We start from the raw sequence: 26946 nt of genomic DNA on the forward strand, positions 1-26946 counted from the left end.
GCAGGGCCAGTGGGCAAGGGTGGAGTGGAGGCAGGACAAGCTGGGGAGGACCAGTGGTGAAGGGTGGGAGGTTGACAGGGAAAGGAAGCCAGGTGTTCTGGGGCATGGTTCAAAGACTGTCTGTGGAAAGAAGCCAAAGTGTCCAGGGCATGTTAGAGGGGTCAGCATGTCACACATGCATGATCCAGCTGCTGGGTGGATGGAGACCCCTCTGGCCAGTGACCATCTTAGAGAGATGTGTCTAAAGGGTGTGGTCCTTAAGTTATTGAATTTGGTCCTAGGGGTTTGAAGGAGGAACTAAGACTCAGAAGAGGGAGTTGGATCTGGTGGTGGAAGTGTAAGGCTCATGGGGGTGGTTCATGGATGGTATTATGCGGGGTCTCTAAATAGCAGGGTACAGTTGGCCTCTAGAATGGGAGGGGTCAAGGTTAGCAGGGACTTGGGCCATTCAACTGTGAAAACTGTGAGGCAAGCTAAAAAATGTCTGTGGGAACATTTTCACACATGGCTCTCATCACCCTCTTCAAAGTGCAACGTCTCCATGTGCACTCATGTATGAACACCCACCTCTGGTCCTCCGGGATGTTATGGGAATGCCATTTCTTGATGGAAGCCAGGCAAAGGGTTTAGCCTGGCTTGGAGATGGAGGGAAACCCATTAAGGATATGCTCGATAAATGTATAAATTTGATGCTTTCACAGATCCACTGAGGCATCGAAGATGCAGGCTGCAGACAACCCTGCCTTGGCACTGGCTCTCATTCAGATGAGGGGAAGGTGGGCCCGTTGCAGATTGGCGCAGGGTCAGGAGAAGCAATGGCCTGTGCTGCAAGAGGGAGCTGGGTCCCAAGACTGTTAAGATGCTGGCAAGGAGGGTCCAGTGTAATGGCGACCATTGGCCCGACCATGAGTGCAACACAGGCAGTGGTCTTTTCTAGAGACGAGCAAAAGCCAATGCCAGAGGCCCCTTCATTTGCCCCGGGATGTGGTTGCTCACATCTGCCAGCTTCTCCAGGATAAGCTGCAGCCACAAGGACTTGGAGGGCATCCCATGCTGGTGACATTGAAGGCCAGCTCCAGCTTGAACCTTTTTGCTGGTGGATCCTTCCAGGGCTCCACTGGGGACCTGTGCAGCTTCTCCCAGTCAGCGACACATAAGTGCATGCAGGAGGTCACAGATGCCCAATGTATCCAATTCCGTGTGGATCACACTGGGGTTTGCAGCAATCCCAGGTTCCCTGCAAGTACAGGATGCAATTGACTGCACGCATGTGTCCTTGAGAGCTCCTTGGCCAGTCATATGGACAATAGAAAAGGATTCCACTCTTTAAGTGTTCAGCTCATTTGTGATCACAGAAGGCAAATTCTGCATGTTTGTGCTTGGTACCCAGGGAACTCTCACAACGTACACATTCTGAGGCACTCGCAGGTGCCACAGGTTTTTGAAGGAACTCGGCGACTGCAGGGCTGGCTCCGTGGGGATAAGGGATATCCCCAGAAAACGTGGCTAATGATGCCAGTTCGCCATCCATAGAGTGTTGCTGAGGAGAGCTGCAATGCTGCATATGCCCCCCCACCAGGTCTGTGATATGGCAGATGATAGGCCTTCTAAAGATGAGTTCAGATGGCTTGGACTGCTTAGGCGGGGCTTTCCAATACTCACGATAGAAAGTGTCCCAGATCATCCTTGTCTGCTAGGCCCTGTCCAACCTTGCATTACAAGGGGGGGGAATGTCTTGCCTGAGGGAGACATGGAGGAGTGAGATGTCTCCTCCGATGCGGAGAACGTTGAAGGGGATGGAGCCGATGAGGGCCAGGGTATTGCTGATCAACATGCAGAGTTCATAGCGGGGGTATGATGTAGCAGACACGCCCATGATAATCTGATAGCTACCAGGTTCCAGGCAGGGTAAGCTGCCGACACATTTGTTGAACATTTTGGTTTTCTTTCCTTCGCTAGCTGGAAGGCCCCAGCACGTTTTTTGATCACAGACATTATTTCTCTCCGATGTTCCTTGTTTCCTGAGAGATGAATGAAATAGAACTACTTAATGCTTGTTCTGATGTTGGTTTGATCCTTTGAATGCACAAAACTATGGTCAAATGCAGAGCCCTAGCAGTTAATGGCCACATAAGAACCTCGACAGCACTCCCTCCTCCCGCAAGCTCAGGCATCTAAGTAGAATAGCGATTTCGCCCATGCCCTCACAAAGGCCACGTGTGTGGCAGCTTAGAAGTCAAAACTCGCCAGGGCTGCACTCATGTCACCCTGACACCTGCTTCCAAAAAGGGTCGACCAGGCAGAGAGGTCTTTCAGGCAGAACCAGATATATGGGTGCATGGGGAGGAGCAGCATGAGAGCAACATTTGTCCCCTCAAAATTGTTGCTCAATGCAGATTGATGAGGGATGACTGTATCCCTGGCCCCCCCAACACTCCCCCCCCACAAACCGCCCCCTCCACCACCCCCGCCGCCGCACCGCCCCCCCACTCCGATCGCCACTCGCACACCGTAAACCCATATCCCTTGATATTTTAATCATAGCGAGAAGTTTTGAGATAACTCTGTAGTCCATTCACTGACAGTGTCTCACCTGCACCATGGGTTGCTGAGGTACAAGCACTCCATATTCTTCAATTGCAGAGACACCTAGAAGTCTCAGTCCTAGATGGCCTTAACATTAGTGCGAGACCATGATCTGTCACTGTGGACATCCCAGCCAAGGTAGAATTCTTTCCTGCATCGACCCTGCAGAGGCCTGATGGAGCTGGTGATGCATCACATGGGTAGACTTATATCTTCAACATGGTCCAGAACACAGGCTCATTCTACTCTATCTCTCCTCATTCACTGAAACCCCTGTCACTCAATGATGTCCAAAGGACTTTGGCTGCTAACCCTTTACACGAGGTCAACCAACATCTTTGATGAGGAGCAGAGCAGGCCACACAAATCTCCATGTGAGGCCTGACAAAGGCTTCAGCCAAATGCACACACAATTCTATAATCCTACACTCAAATCTCTCTTGCAGTCAAAGCTAACGTGCCCATTGCCTCCTTACTCCATTCAGCTGCATGTTAGCTCAAAATGACAAATCAACAAGGAAGGGCATTCATGATGAATGTGCCCACCACAGCTTCCTCCAAACATTTAGGGCAGCCTCTGGTTTTCTATTTCATCTACATTTCATCCTGCCACATAGCACATTTAACTCCCCTCGATTACTCATGCCATCCACACACATCTGACAACAGCAGCAGGAGATGCAATGACCTCAGTGAACACATTTTCAGAGGCCAGAACGTGATAAGCTGCCAGAAATGGCTTGCATGAGGAGTGGTCAGGTAGCACAGTGACAATGTTGGCCAGTGTTTAATGATGCACATGTGGGATTATTGAGTAATCACTATGATGAGAATGAGGGAGAACTGAACCTACAACAGTTCTTGATCAGACTCTGATGGGGGCCTACATTTCAGAGCCTTAAATGCCTGATGCATCTCTGCCTGAGGTCCCCCTGCCCATCTCTGCCCCTCCAACAGGTCCTAGGGGCCAATCCAGAGGCTTATCATCTGCTTGGGGCTCAGCAGCAGCCTCCAGTGTCAAAGACCTCAACTGTCACTGCCTCAACCAGATTTGGCTTGACATAATATCAGGTGGTCTGCAGGCCACCAAGCTAGCAACAAATTTAGTCCTGGTAAAGGTTTCCAACCATGGAAAGGTGACAGTGATGCCATTCTTTTCTGTGGGGTCTGTAAATAACTTTAAATAAAAGAAAAAGAAACAAAACTTGCAGAAATTTGATTTTGCAGAGCCAATAGGAGTAGGGCTGCACCTCCTCACTTTAAAACTACTGCAAGCCATCATCAGTCCACCCTCATCTCGGCCCTGACATGGCTCCAGAGCTGAACACTGAGACACCATGATCCCCTTCCAACCACCAGCCTTACCTCCGACTGTCTGTAGGTTTCAATTCTCCTCTTAATCATCTCTAGCAATTTATTGTGTCTTTTAACTCCTTTTTTCTATTTTTCTGTTTGTTCATGGGATGTGGGCATCTCTGGCTAGGCCAGCATTTATTGCCCATCTCTAATTGCCCTTGAGAAGGAGGGGGTGAGCTGCCTTCTTGAACTACCGCAGTCCATATGTTGTAGGTACACCCACAGTGCTGTTAGGAAGGGAGTTCCAGGATTTTGACCCAGTGACAGTGAAGGAACAACAATATAGTTGGACGGTGTGTGGTTTGGGTGGGAACTTGCAGGTGGTGGTGTTCCCTCGGATCTGCTGCCCTTGTCCTTCTCAGTGGTAGAGGTCACAGGTTTGGAAGGTGCTGCGGAAGGAGCCTTGGTGAATTGCTGTAGTGCATCTAGTAGACAGTACACACTGCTGCCACAGTGTGTTGGTAGTGGAGGGATGGTAGATAGGCTTTGGGGAGTCAGGAAGTGAGTTACTCACTGCAGAATTCTCTCAAGCATGAGTATCTCTTTCGAAATCTGTGCTGGCTGCAAATTATTTTTCTCTTTCTCTAGAGGCATTATGATTTTACCCTTTATTGAAGAATGTAAAAAATTTCCCTATCGCAGATCGTATACATTAATGGCTTGTTATTACCCAGATTATCTCTTTCTCCTTGTCTAAAATAGGTAGCGTACTACTCTTCAGACCTCCAGCACTCAAAAGAGACCAAAAATAGAAATCCTGCCATTTCTTCCCTTCTCCCCCTAAGGACACTGGCACTTTTACCTTCCATTAGTTTAACTAAACTTATCCAAAATGTTTCTTTTATCCATCAGAAATATCCCACATTATTTGTCCACCATCCTGAGTGCCAATTTATCTTTCTCGCTTATTTCAGTTAGCTCACAGGTCACCATTCTAAAATCTGCTCTAATCCAATCTCACGCTTTAGCTTTTGTACTGTTTCCCTCTCTAGTTGGGAACTTAAAATTTTCTGCCTGTCGGGCAGGTGGTGCAGGAGCGGGCGTGCACGGGCACGAACCCAATCGGCGCTCCGATCGGGTCCGCGCCACCATTTTACGTGGGTGGATCAATTAAGGCCCCAGTGTGGTGTGCACCCGGAAGCTCCCTGTGTGGGTGGGGTAGGTGGGTGGGGGGGGTGGCTGCCTGAGTCAGGAGTGCGCTCTTTTGCACGAAAGAATGCAGAAATCCCCCTGGGGCCCGGATCTGCCTCTGGGAGATTAATTTCAGCGTGAAAAACGGAAAAAAAGATTTTAAAAAAACATTCGGACATGTCCCCTCATGCGAAACTGTCACATGAGCTGGGACATGTGCATTAATTTCAATAAATTGTTTTTGTCAGAATTTGAAAACCTTCATGAAACCTCAAACCGCCCTTGGATGAGGTTCCATGAAAAACGCGAAGGCTGCCTGGGCTCTTCGCCTACCGCCAACCTTAAGGTTGGACGGGCAGCTCCGTTAACTATTTTACTTGACATTTAAATGGTCTTAATAGGCCTTTGCCAGCCGACTTGGGTGCGTGCCTGCCGAACTGAAAGTCTGAATGACACGCCGTGATGTTGGGATGCACGCCCGCATCATTTTACACCTCAGCGAGCAGGCCCCACCCCCTGATTGCCAAGCCGAAGATTCAGCCCATAGTGTTGTGGTCACTACATTTGAGATGCTCCAGCTCACCTATCAGACTGCTTCTTTACTCATTAGTAGATCCAGCAAAGCCTCTGTCCTTTTGGGCATACTGTGCCTGAGGAAGGAGACATGTACATATTTTAGGTGTTCCATTCCCTTTTCTTTACTTACTCCCCCTCTGTCCGAATTGATAGATGGATAATTAAAACCTCCCAGAACAATTATTTTGTTATTCCTGCTCATTTCTCTAACCTGAATCCACATTTCCTACCCGCAATTTGAAAGTCTGATCTAAGAACGTAACAATCCTTTTTTTGCTTTTTGAACTCCAAACATATTGACCTCTCTGTACCTCTTGCTTGTTAAATTAACCCCCACCCCATGCAACAGTGTGTATTCTCTCTATTACCAATATTGCCTATCCAACTTCTTTCTTGTCTTGTTTTTCTATTCCTCTCAGAAATTGGTATTAATTGACCTGCTCTGGAATAGGTAGAATGTCATCAAAGAGGAAGCCATTGGCCAGAGAAAAGGCAATTGGGAAAAGGAAGAAGTAATTGGCAGGGAGGGGCTTGATGGGAAGAAGAGGGGAGCAGAAAAGGGTTGTATGGAGAGAAAGGTAGAGTCCTGAAGAGTTGTGCAGAAAGATTGAACAACGTGAAGAGGAGTCTTAACTTGTAAGATCATTAAATTCCTTTCTGCACTGCAGCTAGATCCTGGAGAAAACTGGTCACATTCACATGTTCTCATTCTCTCTGTGAATTTCCCCTCAGCACCCATTGGCTAAAGAGCACAGAGCCTTCCCCTTTCACAAACTTGCTCCACAGCATCTTTATGCCTTTATCTGAAAAGCTCAGGGCGCCAAAAATTATTTTGCCCAAACATCTTCCCACACCTCTATGGTGCTACTTCCCTATTTTGAACACTAAAACCATCACTTCTTAGTCGGTGAAGGATTTCATGCTGGTCATTTTCCACCACAGGCGAATGAAAGGTAACCTGGAAAGTAGGACTTGTTCCCTTCCAATTACTCTCTTACTTTACCTACCTTCTGCTGGCTTTATGCTGGGAACTAAAAATCAATTGATTTTAGGCAGAATGTATGCATGGTACACCCAAGTTCAACAAGTATCTCCTCATTTCGGTAATCAAACCATCCATGCCCTTCAATCCTCCCCTCACTAAAGACATTTCCAATTGTCTCTTGAACTCATTTATACTGTTTGCTTCCTGGTTAACTTCTTCTATTATAGTAGTCTGTTATTTAGTAAGTTCCTGTGGCCCAATTTCTTTCTTTTGAGTTTAAGCTATAATAAATAAACTGTAGGCTATGTAAATAAATGCATTAGACTTTATGTACACAAAGAGCTGCCTATCAGGGAGCACAAATATACTAATGAAAAGACAAAACAAATTCTCAACATCCTTTCTAATGTTACAGTTTATTATGGATGAATAAACTCGAGCAGTGCTGCTTTTTCCTGCAGTGATTTACAATTAGGTGAACAATGGTCTCTTTTGGAAAAATCCTGAATCAATGTTACAGGATTAGCTCTGCTCACGTTCATCTCAGTTTTAAACCATTCCAAGCATCAGCAACTTCCTCTATTCTTTCCATAAACATTTGATTGATGAACTCATTGAATTATTAATTATGTGCCTCTCAAAGTTTGTTTCCACTTGGTATGCAAACCTTTGAAGAGGAATTTAATTGTATCTCTTTAGAACAAATAATTATATAGGATAACAGAGAGACTGATGGTAAAATATTTGAGTTCCAAGTCACTTACAATAGTACTCACAAATTCCAAACCGGTGACTATGATACTTCTGCAGCTGTTTATCAGCTCAACCACTCCCTCACTTCCATCTTTGGTACACCCGATTCCAGGGAAACCCTTACTCTCTCCTAATCTGGGTGTAGGGATATTTGCTAAAGAAAGGAAAGCATAAGGATGGAATCATCCCAGATTTGCACTAAGTGCGGTAGAAGGTGGGAGAAAAACATTTTACCCGCCGGCCGCAATGGTGACTTTTCACGTCGTATTATTCTAATCCCGCCTCATTAATCATGAGTTCCTGGAAACAAGCCGTTTCGATGGTGGGCAGGCTCTCATTCGCCCACCACACCGTCACCTCGCTGATTTCTCATGCTGGGTGCCATACTTAAAGTGCAGCTGCGTTCACACCTCTCAGTGCTTCCAACCCAGTGCTGCTGGACAGAAGACAGATTGGCCCCAAAAGGCAGGAAGACTGCAGCCACCAGTTCAGTGATGCATCCCTAGAACACCTTTTGGATGCTGTGATGCTCTCTACCCCTGCTCCGGGTGAAGCCAACAAGCTCACCAATCCAGCATTGGAAGTGGTGGCAGCAGTGGTCACCGCCAATGCCCTGCAAAAAGAGGACAGCCACCCAGTGCCGCTACAGGATGAATGGTCTCATCCATTCTGCTAGAGTAAGTCACTATTCTCATCACTCTCAACTCACACACTCACAATCCCATCACATATCCATAGGGATCTCACACCTCAAGGGACCATACCACTAACTCTCACACACACCCTCACATCTCCATGAGGCTCATATCCTCTGGAGCTCGTGCCCTCATCCTGTCCATGACTCGGCACACCACACAAAAATTACATGCAGTGCCATGTGTCCTGCTCACACTCTGTCCATCTGTTTTCATGCAGGAGAAGCCTGCTTATGACAGGGGAGGTCCCATACAGGAATTTCAGAGGCTGTCCACTTGCTCCAAGTCCCTTATTCCTGTGACCCACTCAACTTCGTCCACTGTCACAGCAGAGGGAGCAGCTGGCCCACAGGAGGACAGCCAAAGCAAGCTGGGGCCCCCAAGGCCACAGCTGTCCAGTGGACACACGCCAAAGGCATCAGAGGTAACAGGGCCAATCATTACACAGATTGTCTCCACCGCCGCTGTGGATGTTAGGGCAGCAACAGGAAGCCTAAGGTGTTCAAAAGTTAAGAAAATCTGATCACAGTTGGTTGCATGGGTGAACATGTTTTGTCGCTTTTCAATCTAGAAATATGTTGACTTTCACTGAATAATGTGTAATGTTGTCTTTCAGCTTCATTGACAGGCTTTGCCAGCTGCATCCCTCACTCCCTGCCACTAGCAGTTCAGCTGCATGCAGCCAGCCACGAGTGATTCTGGATGGAGAAGTGAGTGTGGCAGGGCTTTTCGAAGCTTCATGCAAGCACTCTCATACTCAGCTCAATGTCCTGAGCATTTTCAGTGCTCACTGTTGGCATTCATTTTCACTTGGCTACCTGAGCTGACCTGCATTCCACCAACTCCCTTGATCACACTCCCATGCAGCACCTGATCTAGCCCACCAAGGCTCTTGTTTGGATAGCATGGTCCTGCTACGTTTTTTTCCTGCGTTCTCTGCCCTTTCTCCTCCCCAGTCACCCATTTCCTTTCCCCTATTACTATCAACCCCCCAGCCTCACCTTTCAACTCCTCTCCTTTCGGGGATGTCCAGGTGAATGCGCACATTCTCTTCCTGCCTGAAAATCCCACCCCCGCTCACATTAACCTCCCCAACCTCCTACCCAGCCCCAGGACTTTTGCCTGCCTCCGAGGTCCCACTAATCACACCTGCCATCTCTTCTACCGATACCGTCGAACCGTCATCCTCCAACCTAACCTCCTCACTCTGCCCCCAGTTATTCTCACCATTCCCTCATTCCATGTCCACCCTCAGTTTGCTCCCCAGGAAACAGTCATGAGCTCATTAGAGCCCTCTCTAGCATGCTTACCTGGATATTTGGATATTCCCCCTCTCAGGACCACTTTCCCACTGGAAACTCCTTCTCCCGCCCAACATTACCCCCCAATGCACTCCCCCCAACCCCCAGACATCACCCCTGACCACCCCACCCCCCCAGGCTTGGTCCTTCCCCCTTCCTGACTCCTTCAGACGCCCTTATTCCTTCCCCCTTCCCAACTCCCTTTTCCTTAGTTCTTCCTCAACCCTTAATCATTCCCCTTTCCGGGCTCCTTCGGATACCTTTACTTCTTCCATTACCCTTGCTCCTTGCTCCTTCCTCCCCCCAGACTCCTTCCCCTCTCCGCACTCCTTCCTTCCCTCGGACTTCTTCCTTTGCCAGGATTCCTTCCCCCTCCGCAATCCTTCCTCCCCCGGACTCCTTCCTCCTCCCAGACTCCTTCCTCCCCCTGGACTCTTTCCCCTCTCTGGACTCCTTCCCCACTCCGATCTCCTTCCCTTGCACCTTCCTCCCCCCTTATATCTACCTCCGCAGTTGCCACCTTCTCCTCTGCTACTCCCTCCGACATCTTAATTCCCTCCTCCCAACCTCAGCCCCCCAGACAGCTTAATTCCCCCCTCCCAACTTCAAACCCCAAACACCTTTGTTCCCCCTTCCAGTCTCACCACCACCCCACTGAAACCTCTTCCTCTCCCAGTCAATCCTATCTCTCCCAAACACAGCTGAACCTCCCTCACCAACCCCTCGATGATGATCCATTGTGAGCAGACCCTCAAAAGGGGCTGATAAACTCCTTTAGACCTTCTGCTTCTAGCACGGAGCATCACCGGTTGAAAATGTGAACCAGATATTATCCCTACAGGGTCACTCTGGACAGAGGTAAATCCAAAATTGCTATTAGATACCTATAGAAATGTCATTTTTTCCCAGTCTTCATTGTTGATATGTATTTGGTGGAATAGTTTATATGCACCGCAAATGGAATTCATTAAAACTAATAATTATGAATTAGAACATACATTTAAGTGGGTATTATATCAAATCATAGGGTTGTTTCTCCTCTCTGCACTATCTGGGAGCAATGTGGGTGGTGGATCACAAAGTACACCCTCAGAAACCAAGCTTCCTGTCGCACCTCATTAAAATTAAACAGGTGGTTTTCAATCACGCATGTGGGCATATTATTGTGTTTCAGGAAGAGAACAGCAAGTCTCAGCATTTTTCTACCTCATCATTCCATGCATTGTTGAAAGGCAGCTGAAATGTCAAAACATTCTAAACAATGTTTGTTAATACTTTGTCACAGTTATTTTGTGTTTTGTGGCCCTCCACCTTTATGTATTTCACTTCAATTGATATTCTTAATAATATATTTTAAAAAAATACAAATTTGCATTTGCCCTGTGGCAGAAAATCCACACCAGACATTTCCACTGTTTTTCAGCCAAGTAAAAGAAACAACATGCCTTTGTATTCCCCTTTAGTTACTTTTTGTAGTGGCAATCTTAAACATAGCCTACCAATTAGTGCATTGCAGATCAAGTATTCATGTTATGATTATGATAAATTAAATGCGTGACAAACAGCAGCACATTTATTATATATTTTAGCAAGCATGCAATACCCTAGTAAACTTTGTCTGATTTGCCATCAAAGTTGAATTTCATCCCCAATGTTTATAATCCAACTCACAACCTTTTCAAAAGTAATAACTTCCATTTATATATGCCTTTAATGTGGTAAAGCATCGCAAGGCATTTCACAGGATCATGATCAGATAAAAATTGATACTAAGCTATACGAAGAGATATAAGAATGTGTGATCCTTGGTCCAAAAGGTAGGTTTTAAGGAGAGACAGATGAAGAGCTGGAGGTGTATGGAGGGAATTTCAAAATCTTGGGCTTAGACACAGGGACAGGTGAAGGCACAGCTGCCAATGAAGGGGCAAAGAATGCACAGGGGGTCGGTGTTGGAGAAACATTGGGAGGAATTTTCCATGCCTGTTGGCATTGGGCGTGTTTGGCAGCATGAATGGATAATATAGTGAGAAGACCAAAAATTGGTTTCACGACATTGTGAAGCCAGTTTGTAATCGTCCACTCTGCCCGTCAATGGTGGACCGTGTTTCCCACCATCAGACATCGAGAACCTCAGTGTCATACATCTGCATATTATTATAAGGCCAGCCTGCTGGACTCATCCCCCCATGCTGGATGATCCATCCACGTTGGTGCGAAAACATGGCGGTGCAGAACACTTCTTGACAAGTGATGTGCCGAAGTTGGAACTTACTGCCAGTCCCTTGCTCACGTCATGGACATCTGAGGAGCTGACGATGCTAGAGCCTGACAGCAACGGGACCCTGGAGGAAGATCCATGGTATGCTGGGTGGATTCTCATGGACGTGGCTCCACCGTGGAGCAGCTCAATAATATGCCCACATGCGTGATTGAAAACCATCTATTTAATTTTAATGAGTGCGACAGTAAGCTTGTTCCCTGAGGGTGTACTTTGGATGTGATCCACCACCCACATTGCTCCCAGATAGTGCAGAGAGGAGGAACAACCCTATGATTTGATATAATACCCACTTGTATGTAAGTTCTAATTTATAATTATCAGTTTTAATCAATCCCATTTGCAGTGAAGATCAACTATTCCACCAAATATCAACAATGAGGACTGGGGGAAAAAAGGAAATTTCTATAGGTATCTAAAAGCAATTTTGGATTTACCTCTGTCCAGAGTGACCCTGTAGGGATAATTTCTGATTCACATTTTCAACCGGTGATGCTCCATGCTAGAAGCAGAAGGTCTAAAGGAGTTTATCAACCCCTAATATCTTCAGTGAAAGCTCTCCATTAAGAGATGGGAAATATAATCAGACAACCTATTTTTCTTGCTTGCAAGTAGCTAGGTTGGAGCTGAATGACAATGTTTTCTCCATGTATTGCCTCACATTTAAACAAATTTTAACTTCTAACAACGAATGGCATGTTCAAATGTAAAAAAAATTCAAACCTGCACCCAACCCACCCATTTCAGGTTTTGAAGGATCGTAGATGACTAATCATCTCCCGCAAGGTTGATACCATTGACCTTCTCTGCACCCCTATTAGGTAGTCCAAACCATACTGAACACCCTCCCCCATCCTCCATCTGAGCAGCTGGAAATATAGAAAAAATTACGATACAGAAGGAGATTCGGCTCATCATTTTTATGCTGACTGGGAAAGATACGCAGCTTAATACCAACTTCCAGCTCTTGGTCAGTAGCCCCATAGGTTAGGCATCTCAAGTGCATATCCAAGTGTTTTTTTTAAACGTGATGAAAGTTTTGGCCTCCAGCTCACTTTTAGTTGTGGTTCTTGGAGGCCAATCATCTCAACCCCAGGACATCACTGCAGGAGTTCCTCAGCTGGTGTCCTAGGCTCAACTATCTTCAGCTACTTCATTAATGACCTTCCCTTCATCATAATGTAAAAAGAATAGGGATGTTAGCTGATAATTGCACAGTGTTCAGATAAATCAAAACAAGTAGTCGGTGCCTGCATGCAGCAAGACCTGTACAAGATTTAGGCTTGAGTTGATAAGTGGCGATTAATAAAATCACCACAAGAGTGCCAGGCAATGACCATCTCCAACAAGAGAGAATCTGACTATTCCTCCTTGCTGTCCAGCAGCATTACCATCGCTGAATCTCCCACTATTAACATTCTTGGGGTTACCATTGATCAGAAACTGAACTGGAGCAGCCATATAAACACCATGTTTACAAGAACATGTCAGAGGCTGGAAATTCTGCAGCTTCCAAAATTGCAGATTTGGGAATGCAATTCCCACAGAATGTTCATCTGAACCCACCCCCTTTTCTACTCAGCTGAAAATTGCCAGAGACAGAAATAGGGGTGGAACCTATGCCTTCACCACTCAGTGGCCATCTTTTTCTAATTCCCAACCCTGTGAGGCCCTGAAACAGGGTTGTAAAACCCAGACCCTAAAGTCAAACAAATCAACCTATTGACTATGGGTCCCATAGGTCTATGGTACAGCATAAAATTGTAGAATCACAGAACTGTTACAGTGCGGATGGAGACCATTCAGCCCTTCCTGTCCGAACTGGTTTTTCAAGTGAGCAATTCCCTTAGTGCCTTTCTTCCCCATTCTCCCAGTAACCCTGCACATTCTTCCTTTTCAGAAGACAGCCTAATCCCATCTTGAATGCTTCCATTGAACCTGCCTCCACCACACTCTCAGGTAATGCATTCTAGACCTTAAGTACTCACTGTGTGAAATTATTTCTTTCTCATATTGCTTTTGCTTCTTTCGCCAATTACTTAGAATCTGTCAAATGCATAAGTATAATTGATATGGGAAATGTAAAATAATCAGACGGATGCCTTGTTTCCCAAGGCACCTGGTCATGGAAGAGTACAGGGAGTTTTAGTCGCTGTCATACCTGTGCTGTATTTCAGCTGGGAATTTTGATGCTAACACTAGCCATTAAAAGATGGGTGTTTTATTCCTTAGCAGTGGCAACTCTTATCTGAATGGATACAAAAACGTTCTCAAAATGTATTAACTAACTTGTAGAGATAGTCATTTTAAAAACTTATTTGGAGGTTGAATTATGTTGGATTAGGACATGCAAATCAAAATGGCAGCAGTTGTCATTGCTGCTTCTTTGTGCTTTCCTTCATATTAAGAAACCAAAGGAAGAACCAAAAGATAGAGATTGTGGGGAAAGAAAGCAATTGAAATGTAAATTCATAGATAGGCTGAGAGACAGATAAGCTAAGACAAAAAGCTATGATGAGCATATGTGGAGACCATGACCTGTCACTGTGGTAAGCTTGATCTTGTCAAAGAATGGTTAGATGGGGAAGGGTGGGCAGAGCAAAGTATTATTTCTGCACCAATAAGCTTGAGACCATGGGCATAGATCATCAGATGGAACATGGGAAATAAAAGGTTCAAAGGGAAAATATTGCAGCGTGGCCCATCTGGGTCAGCTGGTTCCCCCAGCTTATTTAGGCATATATCCTTCAAGCAAAGCACTTTGTATTTTTAAAACTCAACTGAAACAAGACATAATGTGGTGAGATTATTGGAATAATCGTTTGCACTGTTGAAAATGTTGTTAATTACAGATATAATATTCTAAGGACACAAAATGTTTAAATTGGTGAAACCATAAAAAATTCCAATCTTACTATCGCTGTTGCAATCCAATGAGAAAAGGACAGCTAATCCCAGTTACACCAACCTATTATATTATTTGACTGGCCCCAGCTCAAGCTGTGTATTTTATTACACTTTAGATCTCCTGCTGACTCTAGCCATTACATTCTTTACATCCCCCTCCAACCCTCAGGCTTCAGTGTACATGGTGCATGACTGACTCCATGTAACCTGTGCAGGAATGGTTGGCTTTAATGGTCATCAAAGCTTGGCAATTACTATCAGCAATACTGACAGACAAGCGCTTAACACATCTGAGCAATATCCCTCTGTTATTTTAACAGAGTAGATAACCAATTTAAATAGAGAACAGAGGAAAATCATCTGAATATGTTGAACATTCATCACTGATAGTGATTTTAAGGCACTTACTATTGTTCCATACCAAGCTCTTAGACAACAGTTTTCAGCATTTTAATTGTATGTTGACATTGATTTGTAGATGTTTTGTGGATCAGCTACCTCCTAACAATATAAAATATGATACTGATGCAGGAGTTCCTCAGGATAGTATCCTAGGCCCAACCATCTTCAGCTACTTCATCAATTACCTTGCCTCCATCATAATGTCAGAAGTGGGGATGTTTGCAGATTATTGCACAATGGTCAGCATTTGCAACTCCTCAGATTGCTAAAGTAGTCCATGTCCATATGAAGCAAGACCTGGACAACATTTAGGCCAGGGCTGATAAGTAGCAAGTAATATTTGTGCCATAAAAGTGCCAGGCAGTGATCATCTCCAACAAGAGAGAATCTGACCATCTTCCCATGACATTCAATGGCATTGCCATCACTGAATCCCTCATTATCAGCATCCAGGGGTTACCACTGATCCAAAACTGAATTAGACCAATATATAAATACTATGGCTACAAAAGCAGGTCAGAGGCTGGGAATTCTATGGTGAGTAACTCACCTCCTGACTCCTCAAAGCTTGTTCACCATCTAAAGGCACAAATTAGGAGTGTGTTGGAATACTCCCCACTTGCCTGGATGAGTGCAGCTCCAACAACACTCAAGAAGAAACAAAAACAGAATTACCTGGAAAAACTCAGCAGGTCTGGCAGCATCGGCGGGGAAGAAAAGAGTTGACGTTTCGAGTCCTCATGACCCTTCGACAGAACTCAAGAAGCTCGACACCATACAGGATTAAGCAACACACTTGACTGACACCTCATCTACCACCTTAAACATTCACTTCCCCCTCCACCACCACAGTGGTAGCAGTGTCTATGATCCATTAGATGTACTGCTGCAATTCATCAAGGCTCCTTCAACAGCACCTTCCAAACTGAGAAATCTACCACCTAGGAGGATAGGGGCTGCAGATGCATGGGGACACACCACCTGCAAGTTCCTCTCTAAGCCACACACCATCTTGACTTAGAACTATATCACTGTTCCTTCATTTTCGCTGGATCAAAATCCTGGAACTCTTCCTAACAGCTGCAGCAGTTCAAGAAGGCGGCTCACCACTTTTTTGATATCGCTTTAAGAGATAATATGCTAATGAGTGAGTAGCCAGGATATGGACCATGTGACCAACAGATATTGTTCAGAGGAGCTTTCAGTTTAGCTGGTGGGAATTGATGTGAAGGAGCTGCAGTTGTACATCCAAAGTTGGACTCGGGAAGTGAAATTGTGGAGGACCACCACGAAAACAATTGGCACTCTAACAATACACAAGATACTAATACACCCACAAGTCAAGGACACCCAAGTGATAAGTTTAGATCTCAGGAAGATCATGCCATTACAAGATCCAGGCAGATTGTTAAACCACCTACAGGTTATACAGACACCTAAACCCTTGAATTCTTAAACCCCTGAACTCTTGAACAGATATTTATCTTTTATGTAGTTTTAGTAGCTACCCTAATGAATAAGCATTTTCACTCTGTATGTAAGTAATGTTATCTTGGAATAAAAAGGGGGCATTGTGATATTAAGTAAGTAGCCAGCATGTAAACTGTGTGACCAGCAGACTTTGTTCAGAGAGGCTTTCAGTTTAGCTAGTAGCATAGAGCGAGTGGAGCAGTGGGGTCATTAACAGTGAGAGAGTGAGAGGAGCAGGGGGGCCTTTAACAGTGAGAGACTGTGAGAAGCAGCAGGGCCTTTAAGAGTGAGAGAGTGTGAAAAGCAGTGGGGCCATTAACAGTGAGAGTGTGAGAAGTACCGGGGCCATCAGCAGTGAGAGAGTATGAGAAGAGTGAGAGAGCATTAAAGAGTGTGGACAGCAGCTGATTGGTGACTAGAATTGGCGAGTATTTCTAATCTTTAAAGTAAAAGTCAGATCTTTAGTTTGTGTTTAGGTCTTTTCTTAAAAATAACTTGTTAAGGATAAGATGTATGCTGGTGTGTAAAAAATTGCAATTAAGCATAAAGAGTGGGGGATTCTTCAAGCATAAATAGCAGGGATATGAGAGTAATTAATTAAGTAATTAAAGAAAATACGATAGTGATGGCAAGATGGGTGATGTGTTGCTGCTGCAGCACGTGGAACTGCTGGACACTAAGATGTTTCAGAGTGAACATGCATGTAGTAAGTGTTTGCAGCTCGAGGAACTTTGGATCTGAGCTAAGGAGCTGGAGTTTGTGCTGCAAGTATTGAGCCACATCACAGAGGGGGAAAGTTAAACTGGACACTTTGTTCCAGGAAGTGCTCACACCCGTAAGATTAGGTCATTCAGATTTGGTCTGTGATCAGCGACAGGAGGGTGTGACTGCAGGTGAAGCAGGTATGGGAATCCAGGGGGTAGTGTTCGAGGATCCTCGGCCCCTGCAACTGTCCAGTTGTCCAACAGTTATGAGATTCTTGCAAGCTGTTTGGACGAGAGCAGGGGCTGCAGGGAGGATGAGCGAATTGACCACAGCACCATTGGGGGAGGAAAGTGCGGGGAGGAATTAGGAACGTAGTAGTAGTAGGGGAAATATAATTAGCGAGATAGATACTGTCTTCTGCAGCATGAGCATAAGTCCTGAAAAGTGTGTTACCTGCCCAGTGCCAGGGTTAAGGACATCTCCTCAGGGCTGGAGAGGAACTTAGAGTGGGAGGGGAGGTATCCAATTGTCGTTGTGCATGTTGGTACCAATGACATTGATCAGACTAGAAAGGAGGTTCTGCTGAAAGAATTTAATCAGTTAGGAGCTAAATTAAAAAGCAGAATCTTCAAGGTAATAATCTTGGGATTACTACCTGAGCCCCAGGCAAACTGGCACAGGGTAAATAAAGTCAAGGAGCTAAATGTATAGCTCAAAGATTGGTGTTCAAGGAATGCATTTCAGTTCATGGGGGACTGGCACCAGTACTGGGGTAGAAGGGAGCTGTTCTGGCGGGATGGGCTTCACTTGAACCATGCTGGGAGCAGTGTCCTGGCAAATTGAATAACTAGGGCTGTAGAGAGGGCTTTAAACTAAATGGGGGTGGGGGGGGGGGTGGTTGGGGGGAAGGGTCTGGAGTGGGGATGCAGAGGGTAACAAAGCAAAATAATATGGCAGCATTACAGGGCAGTTATTTAGGTATTGATACCCAGAGTGAGACAGGAAGGGACAGAGTGTAGAAAACATTTTAAAAAGCAGCAAATAGGGTCAAAGGGGGAAAAAATTGTAAAAAAGGTAAAATTAATGGCTCTTTAATTAAATGCACATAGTATTCCAATCAAAATAAATGAATTAATGGCACAAATAGAGGTTAATGGGTATGATCATATAATCATTACGGAGATGTGGTTACAAGGAGATCAAAGCTGGGAACTAAATATTCAGGAGTATATGACTTTTCAAAAGGACAGACAGGAAGGAAAGGGTGGTGTGGTGGCTTTGTTAATACGAGATGGAGTAACTACGATAGCAAGAAATTATCTTGGTTCAGAAGATGTAAAATCCACAAGGTTGGAGGTAAGAAATAACAAGGGGAAGAAGACACTGGTGGGAGTAGTCAATAGGCCCCTAATAATAGCTATACTGTAGGACAGAGAATAACTAAGGAGATAATGAGGGCATGTAAAAAATGTAGTACATTAATCATGGGTGACTTTAATCTTCATGTAGATTGGGAAAATCAAATTGGCAGAGATAGCCACAAGCAAGAATTCATAGAGTAGATATGTTGTAGATTGAACGAGGGATAAAGCTATGTTGGATCTGGCAATGTGCAATGAGGCAGGTTTAATAAATGATCTCAGAGCAAAAGATCTCTTAGGAAACAATGACCATAACATGGTAGAATTTAGCATTCAGTTTGAGAGTGAGAAACTTGGGTCAGAAAGAACTGTGCTAAACTTAAATAAAGATAATTACAAAGGAATGAGGGTAGAGTTGGCTGGAGTGGACTGGGAAAGAAGTTTAGCTGAAAAGATGATTGATGAACAATGGCAGATGTTTAAGGAAATAGTTCATGACTCACATTAAAGATATATCCCAGTGAGAAAGAAGGATTTTAGGAAGGGGATACACCAACCATGGTTAATCAAGGAAGTAGATGTAATATATTTGGATTCCCAAAAGGCAATCGATAAGGTACCACACATAAGGCTACTTAATGAGATAAGAGCCCATGGTGTTGGGGCAGTATAGTAGCATGGATAGAGGATTAGCTAACTGATAGAAGAGAGTTAGATAAGGCACAATGGCAACCTGTAACTAGTGGAGTGCTGCAGGGATCTGTGCTGGGACCACAACTATTTTACAATACATATTAATGACTTAGATGAGGGAAGTGAATGTACTATCGCCAATTTTGCGGATGATATAAAAATAAGTGGGAAGGCAAGTGGTGAGGATGACACAAAGAGCTTACAGAGAGATATAAACAGGTTAAGTGAGTTGGCAAAAACTTGGCAGTTGGAATATAATGTGTGAAAATGTGAGGTTATGGATTTTGGCAGGAAGAAAAGAGGAGCTGAATATTATTTAAATAAAGAAAGACTGCAGAAAGCTACAGCACAGGGGGATTTGGGAGTCCTTGTGCATCAATCACAAAAAGCTGACATTCAAGTTCAGCAGGTAATAGGGAAGGCAATGGAATGTTGGCCTTTCTTTCAAAGGGAATGCAGTATAATACTAGGGAAGCCTTGCTAAAAGTATACAAGGCACTAGTTAGACCACACCGAGAACACTGTGAACAATTTTGATCCCCTTATCTAAGGAAAGATAGACTGGCATTTGAAGCAGTCCAGAGAAGGTTAACTATGGACCCTGACAACTTCCCAGCTCCTAACTGTAGTACTGAAGACTTGCGCCTGTACCCAAACAGTTCCAGTACAGCTACAACTGACAACTACCCAATAATGCAGAAAACAGTCCAGGTGTGTCCTGACCATCTTCTCAAGGGCAATTAAGAATGGGTAATAAATTTTGGCTTAGCCAGTGATGCCCGTGTCCCCTGAATGAATGCATTTTTAAAAAGATTGACAGATCTGATACTGACATGTGTTTTTATGTTTAGCTTTAGAATAAACCCAACTATTTGTATATTGCACTTCATTATCCTATTGACTTTAGTATTTCATAGCAATAAATGATCTGAAGTGACTAACATTTCTCCGTTTGAGATGTGTGTTGTCAAATTACTGACACTTTGTTCCGTGATATCACCCCATTCTTCAAATTTGTTATTACAACAGTGACAACAACTTATATTTACATAGCACCTTTAATATAATGAAACATCCCAAAGTGCTTCGAAGGAGCATTATAAAACAAAATATAACACTGAGCCACATTAAGATATAAGGAGAGTGCCTCTCCAACATGGCAAAAATGGCAGTAGAGTTCCGAATCTGGAAGCTCTGCCCCCCACCCTTCCTGAACATGGCACCTACCATTTTCATGGAATGTCCATGGGAATCAGCAGCTACCTTCCCTCATGTATGATTTTGCTGTGAGAGGTGTCTGAAAACCAACTTGCAATGATTAGACCGGTAGGAACAGGTCTGACCATTGTGGATTTGTTTGAATAACCAAGATACGCTTTTGGAGAGATCAGACACCCCTTTGGGAGAGGTCATGTGCCCTTTGGGATTACTAAGAGTAGGCATGAATGTGCATAAAAAGTGCATAAACTCATTGGAACTGCGAAGCTCATTGGAACTGTCAAAAACAACTAGCAAAAGTGTTGAGATGAATTTTCAAGAGGAGTTGTTAAAAACAACTGTCAAAAGTGTCAAGGTGAACTATCAAAGGGAGCTCTCAAGCTGGTAAAACTCCTGCCCTTTCTCTTTGGAAAAACTGGAGAGTTAAAAAAAGAATGACTGCTTGCTATTTCACTCTGCCTGTCAACTTACACCTTGGGGCTTCCATTACTGGATTAATGTTGTATGACTGATTTTACAATTATCCAACATCACAGTAGGGTACCTGACATTTCACAGTTAGATAGACAGCCATGTGGTTATGGATTTTTGAAGTGGGATTCTGAATTCTAATGCTCATTGTATAAGGGATTATGGGTGCGCAGAGGGGCATAGGGCTGATTTGAGGTTGGCAAAGGGTAATAGGTTGGCATAGGTGCTATAAAGGGCCATGGGGTGGGCAGAGAGGCATAGGCTTGCAAAAGGATGATAAGGGACATGGGGGTGGGCAGAGGGGCATAGGCTGGCATGTTGAGTATGAGGGGCCATGGGATTTGGGCAGACAGCATGAGGTAGCATGGGGTGGCATGGATGGTGCATGGGGAGCGTGCGGGGCAGTGAGGGGATGTGAGCGGTGAGGGCTGGAGGACTGATTAATGTTTTTTTTCTGTTCTTTGATTAAACTTCAACACAGTGCCAAAGCACCCGGCATGCTCCACAATCAGCCCAAATGTCCAGCCCAAATCCCAGGGAAAGCCTCCACCCTGGAACAAAAATCTGACATTTGGTCAGGCAATTTTAGAATCTGAATTGCAGAGCTGGGAATTCTCCCAACTCTGCACACCCAATGTGTGGACGAAAATCTAGGCCTTTGTTGAAAAGGTAGGTTTTTAAGGATTGTATTAAAGGAGGAAAGAGAGCTAGGTTCAGTGGTGTTGGGCGGGTATTCCATATATTATGGCCTAGGCAACTGAAGGAACAGCCACCAATGGTGCAGCAATTATAATTTAAAATGCACAAGAGATTGGAGCGCAGATACCTCCAAGGAGCTGGAGAAGGTTACGATAATAGGGAGAGGAAAGGTCATGAAGGGTTTTGAAAGCAAGGATGGGAATCCTAAAGAGAAGATGTTGCTTGACCAAGAGCTAATGTAAGCCAGCGAACAAAAGGATAATAGGGGAATGGGACTTGCTGTGAGTTAAGACATGGGCAGCAGAGTTTGGAATGAACTCAAGTTTATGGAGGATAGAATGTGGGAGACCAGCCAGGAGTGAGTTGGAAGAGTAGAGTTTAGGGGTAATGAAGGCATGAGTGAGGGTTTTAGCAGATGAGCTGAGATAGGGGCAAAGTCAGACAACAATACAAAGATGGAAATAGAAAGTCTTAGTGAAGGCACGAGTGTGAGGTCGGAATTTCATCCTGGGATCAAATTTGACACCAGACTGGCTGAATCACAGAACGGGATTATTTAGAAACATACAAAATAACTTACTATTTTTCATTAACAGTCCGGTGCTATCACACAATCTATGTTCTGAAACAGGAAAGCTTCAGTCATCTCAATGCACACCAAAATATCTTCAACAAAGGTATGCCCAGCGATTTCATCTGATTTTGTGTGCGACAATAAATGTGTAGATGGATGCTTTAGGGCTGAATCACATCTTGCTATCAAAGAATATTAATAAATCAACTGAACTTTACTCTTGCAATTTATGACAATATCGCAACCTTTCAATGTGTTACTGCCTTGTAATACATCTCCATGACTCAACCAAGTAAAAATTAATTGACATTTCAAGGGTACTTGCATGAAAAGTGTCCATAGCAACGGTGGATTTTAATAGGAAAATAGACTAAAAGGTCAAACAAACTATTGATTATAAAATGTTGAATGATATATAAGGCAATACACATTATTTAAGACATCAAGACAAGAATTTTACTAAGATTAAAAACTGTGATGTGTAAATGTTTGCTAACCATGCAAAATACAACTTGATGCTGTTCCCCTCCCCAATTTTCTTGCCTTGTCTCCTCTCCTTTTATGGAAGTCCTGATTCAAACTGGGACACAGTTCTGAAATGTATGCTGTTGTTAAGATAGCTAACACAAGCAAAATTTTTGCAGAAGAGCTGGCAGTGAGGTAGGGAGCATAAGAACCTCGTCTGTTGTCCATATATGGATATAAGTACTTTCTCGCCATGGGGGTGGGTTTGGAGGTGCGGAGGAGGTGGAGGGTTGGGCACGGATTACTATCTAAAGGTAGAAACATTAACTCAATCTTCCTCTTCCCACCGCAGAGATTACAAAGCCATTTGTGGCCCTGCTGCAACTTGGTCCAGATCATCACGAAACCACCTGCTGATTACAATCTACCACCTTCACTCAACTATGAATTGGTACTGTTTCCCATTGAACACTACTGGAAGAAACATTGCGGGTAGCAAGGGCACAAAATGTACTCTGGGGAGGTGGGTCAGGGATGGGGGTGGGGGGAGGGGGTGGCAATTCAATGTCCATCGCTAAGAGTGACTCAGTAGCATCACTATTGACTTAACTGGCTGAGTCCTGTAGGACCTATCTGTGAGAATGGACCTGTAGTAGGCAGTGAGGGGACTAACAAGGGGGAAAAACCTACTTGACATTGCCCTCATCAATCTACCTGTTGCAGATGCATCTGTTCATTAGTAGGAATGACCACACAGCACCTATGGTGATGAAGCTCTATTTTCACACTGAGGAAATCATCCATCATGTTATGTGACATTATCACCGTGCTAAGTGGGATAGATTCAGAACAGATCTAATGCTCAAAACTAGGTATCCATGAAGCACTGTGAACCATCAGCAGCAGTAGCAGCAACATATTCAATCATAATCTGGAACCTCATGGCCCAGCATATCCCTCACTCCACCATTATCATCAAGCCAGGTGATCAACCCTGGTTCAATGAGGAGTGTGTGAGCACATGCCAGGAAGAGCACCAGGCAAACCAAAAAACGAGGTGCCAACCTGGTGAAACTACAACACAGGACTAATTGCATGCTAAACAGCAGAAGCAGCATGCTATAGATAGAGATACGTATTCCTACAACCAATGGATCAGATCAAAGCTCTGCAGTCCAGTCGTGAATGGTGGTGGACAATTAAACAATTAACTGGAGGAGGAGGCTGCAAAACACCCCATCCTCATGATGGGGGAGCCCAGCACACCAGTGCAAAAGACAAGGCTGAGGCATCATCATCCAGAAGTGCTGAGTGGATGATCAATCTCGGCCTCCTACAGAGGTTATCAGCATCACAGATGCCAGTTTTCAGCCGATTGGATTCACTCCACCTGATATTAAGAAAGAGCTGAAGGCTCTGAATACAGCAAAGGCTATGAGCCCCCTGACAACATCCAGGCTCCTGAATGTAGTACTGAAGACTTGCACCTGTAGTGAAGCAGTTCCAGCACAGCTACAGTGACATCTACCCAGCAATACAGAAAATTGATCAACTATGTCGTGAAAAGCAGAATAAATCTAATCTGACTAGTTACTGCCTCATCAGTCTATTCTCAATCATCAGCAAAATGATGGGAGGTGACATTGACAGTGCTATCAAGTGGCACTTACTCAGCAATTACCTGTTCACAGACGCTAAATTTATGTTATTCTAGGGACATTTAGTTCCAGATCTCATTATAGCCTTGGTCCAAACATGGACAAAAGAGGTGAACTCAAGAGATGGGGTGAGAGTGACTGCCCTTCCCTTCAAAAAATAATTTGACTGACTGTGGTATCATGGAGCTGTTGCAGTCATACCTAACACAAAAGAAGATGGTTGTGGTTGTTGGAGATCAATCATCTCAGTTCCAGGACATCACTACAGGAGTTCCTCAGGGTAGTGTCCTAGGCCCAATCATCTTCAGCTGCTTCATCAATGGACATAATCCCTCCATCATAAGGTCAGAAGTGGAGATGTTTGCTAATGATTGCACAGTGTTCAGCGCCATTTGCAACTCCTCAGATACTGAAGCAGTCCATGTCCAAATGCAGCAAGACCTGGACAACATCCAGGCTTGGGCTGACAAGTGGCAAGTAATATTTGTGGCACACAAATGCCAGGCACTGACCATCTCCAACAAAAGAGGATCTCACCATCATCCCTTAACATTCAATGGCATTACTATCACTGAATTCCCCACTATCAACATCCTGGGGATTACCATTGACCAGAAACTGAGCTCGACTAGCCATATAAATACTGTAGCTACAAGAGCAGGCCAGAGACTAGGAATTCTGTGATGAGTAACTCACCTCCTGAGTCCCCAAAGCTTGTCCACCATCTACAGGCACAAGTCAGGAGTGTGATGGAATACTCTCCATTGCCTGGCTGAGTACAACTCCAACAACACTCAAGGAGCTCGACAATCTCCAGGACAAAGCAGCCCGCTTGATTGACACCCCTTCAACAAATATTTACTCCCTCCACCACCGACGAACAGTAGCAGCAGTGTGTACCATCTGTAAAATGCACTGCAGAAACTCACCAGGACTCCTTAGACAACACCTTCCAAACCCATGACCGTTACCATCTCGAGGGACAAAGGCAGCAGATGCATGGGAATACCAGCACCTGGTAGTTCCCCTCCAAATCACTGACCATCCTGACTTGGAAAAATATCGCCATTCCTTCACTGTTGCTGGGTCAAAACCCTGGAACTCCCTCCCTAAAAACATTATGGATGTACCTACACTGCATGGACTGCAGCAGTTCAAGAAGGCAACTCACCACCATCTTCTCAATGGCAATTAGCGATCGGCAATAAATGCTGGCCTAGCCAGTGAAGCCCACATCCCATGCATGAATAAAAAAAAATGTATTAGATGTGAATCAGGGGGAAAATTCTCTACTTGTTGGAGTTGTACCTTGCACAAAGGAAGATGGTTGTGTTTGTTGGAGGTCAATCATCTCCCAGTCCCAAGACATTGCTGTACATGATTCTCAGGGTAGTGTCCTAAGCCTAACCATTTTCAGCTGCTTCGCCAATAACCTTCCATCCAGCATAGGGTCAGAAATGGGGATGTTCACTGATGATTCCACAATGTTTAGTACCATGACCGCCTTTACAGGTAATGAAGCAGTTCATGCCTGCATGCAGCAAGACCTGAAAAACACTCAGTCTTGGACTAAATGCACCACACAAATGCCCGGCAAGACCATCTCCAACAAAAGAGATTCTAACCATCTGCTCTTGACATTCAATGGCATTATCATCACTGAATTCCCCACCATCAACACCCTCAGGATTTACCATTGACTAGAAACTTAACTGGACCAGCCATATAAATACTATGACTAAAAGACCAGGTTTGAGGCTGGGAAGTCTGCGGTGACTAACTTACCTCCAGATTCCCTGAAGGCTTTCCACTATCTACAAAGTACAAGACAGGAGTGTGAAGGAGTACTCCTCATCAGCTTGGATGAGAGACGCTTCAACAACACTCAAGGAGGTTGATAGCATCCAGGATAAAGCCGCCTGCTTGATCAGGACCCGATTCACCACCTTAAACATTCACCACTGTCTCACAGTGTGTACCATATACGAGATGAACTGTATCAACCCACCAAGGCACCTCACAAATCTTCTACCTCTGCCACCTAGAAGGACAAGGGAAGAAGACACATGGGAACACCACCATCTGCAAGTTCCCCTCCAAGTCACGTACCATCCTGACTTGAAACTGTATCGCCGTTCCTTCACTGTTGCTTGGTCAAAACCCTGAAACTCCCTCCCTAATAGCTGTGCAGATGTACCTACTGTATATGGACTGCAGCTGTTCAAGAACATGGCTCATCACCACCTTCCCAAGGGCAATTAGGTATGGGCAATTAATACCAGTGACGCTTACATCGCATGAACGAAAAAAATAAAAGTGAACGTAAATGTGAAATGATGACTGAGTACCCAATTAACAACTGTTCAGTGTTGCTCTGGCATACTGATCAGAAAAACATTAGCTTTAATAATTCACATAATTATTTTCTAAATACAGAGATGAAGTATGGTATCCATCATCATTGGAATCATCACATGGAGGGGCAGATGTCGAAGGGAGGCAAGAATGTAACAGTGAAGTGTTGTCATTATTTTTTTCTGTAGAATTTTACTGAAACAGAAAACCCTACTATTTGAAATTGTTCCTGAGCCTGCAAAGATAAAAGCAGGCAAAAACTTTATAGATTTGAAGAAGGCATCAAGAGATTTTGGGGATAGTAAAG

The sequence above is a fragment of the Carcharodon carcharias genome, chromosome 12 (genome assembly GCF_017639515.1).
Source record: "Carcharodon carcharias isolate sCarCar2 chromosome 12, sCarCar2.pri, whole genome shotgun sequence".
Lineage (NCBI taxonomy): Eukaryota > Metazoa > Chordata > Chondrichthyes > Lamniformes > Lamnidae > Carcharodon > Carcharodon carcharias.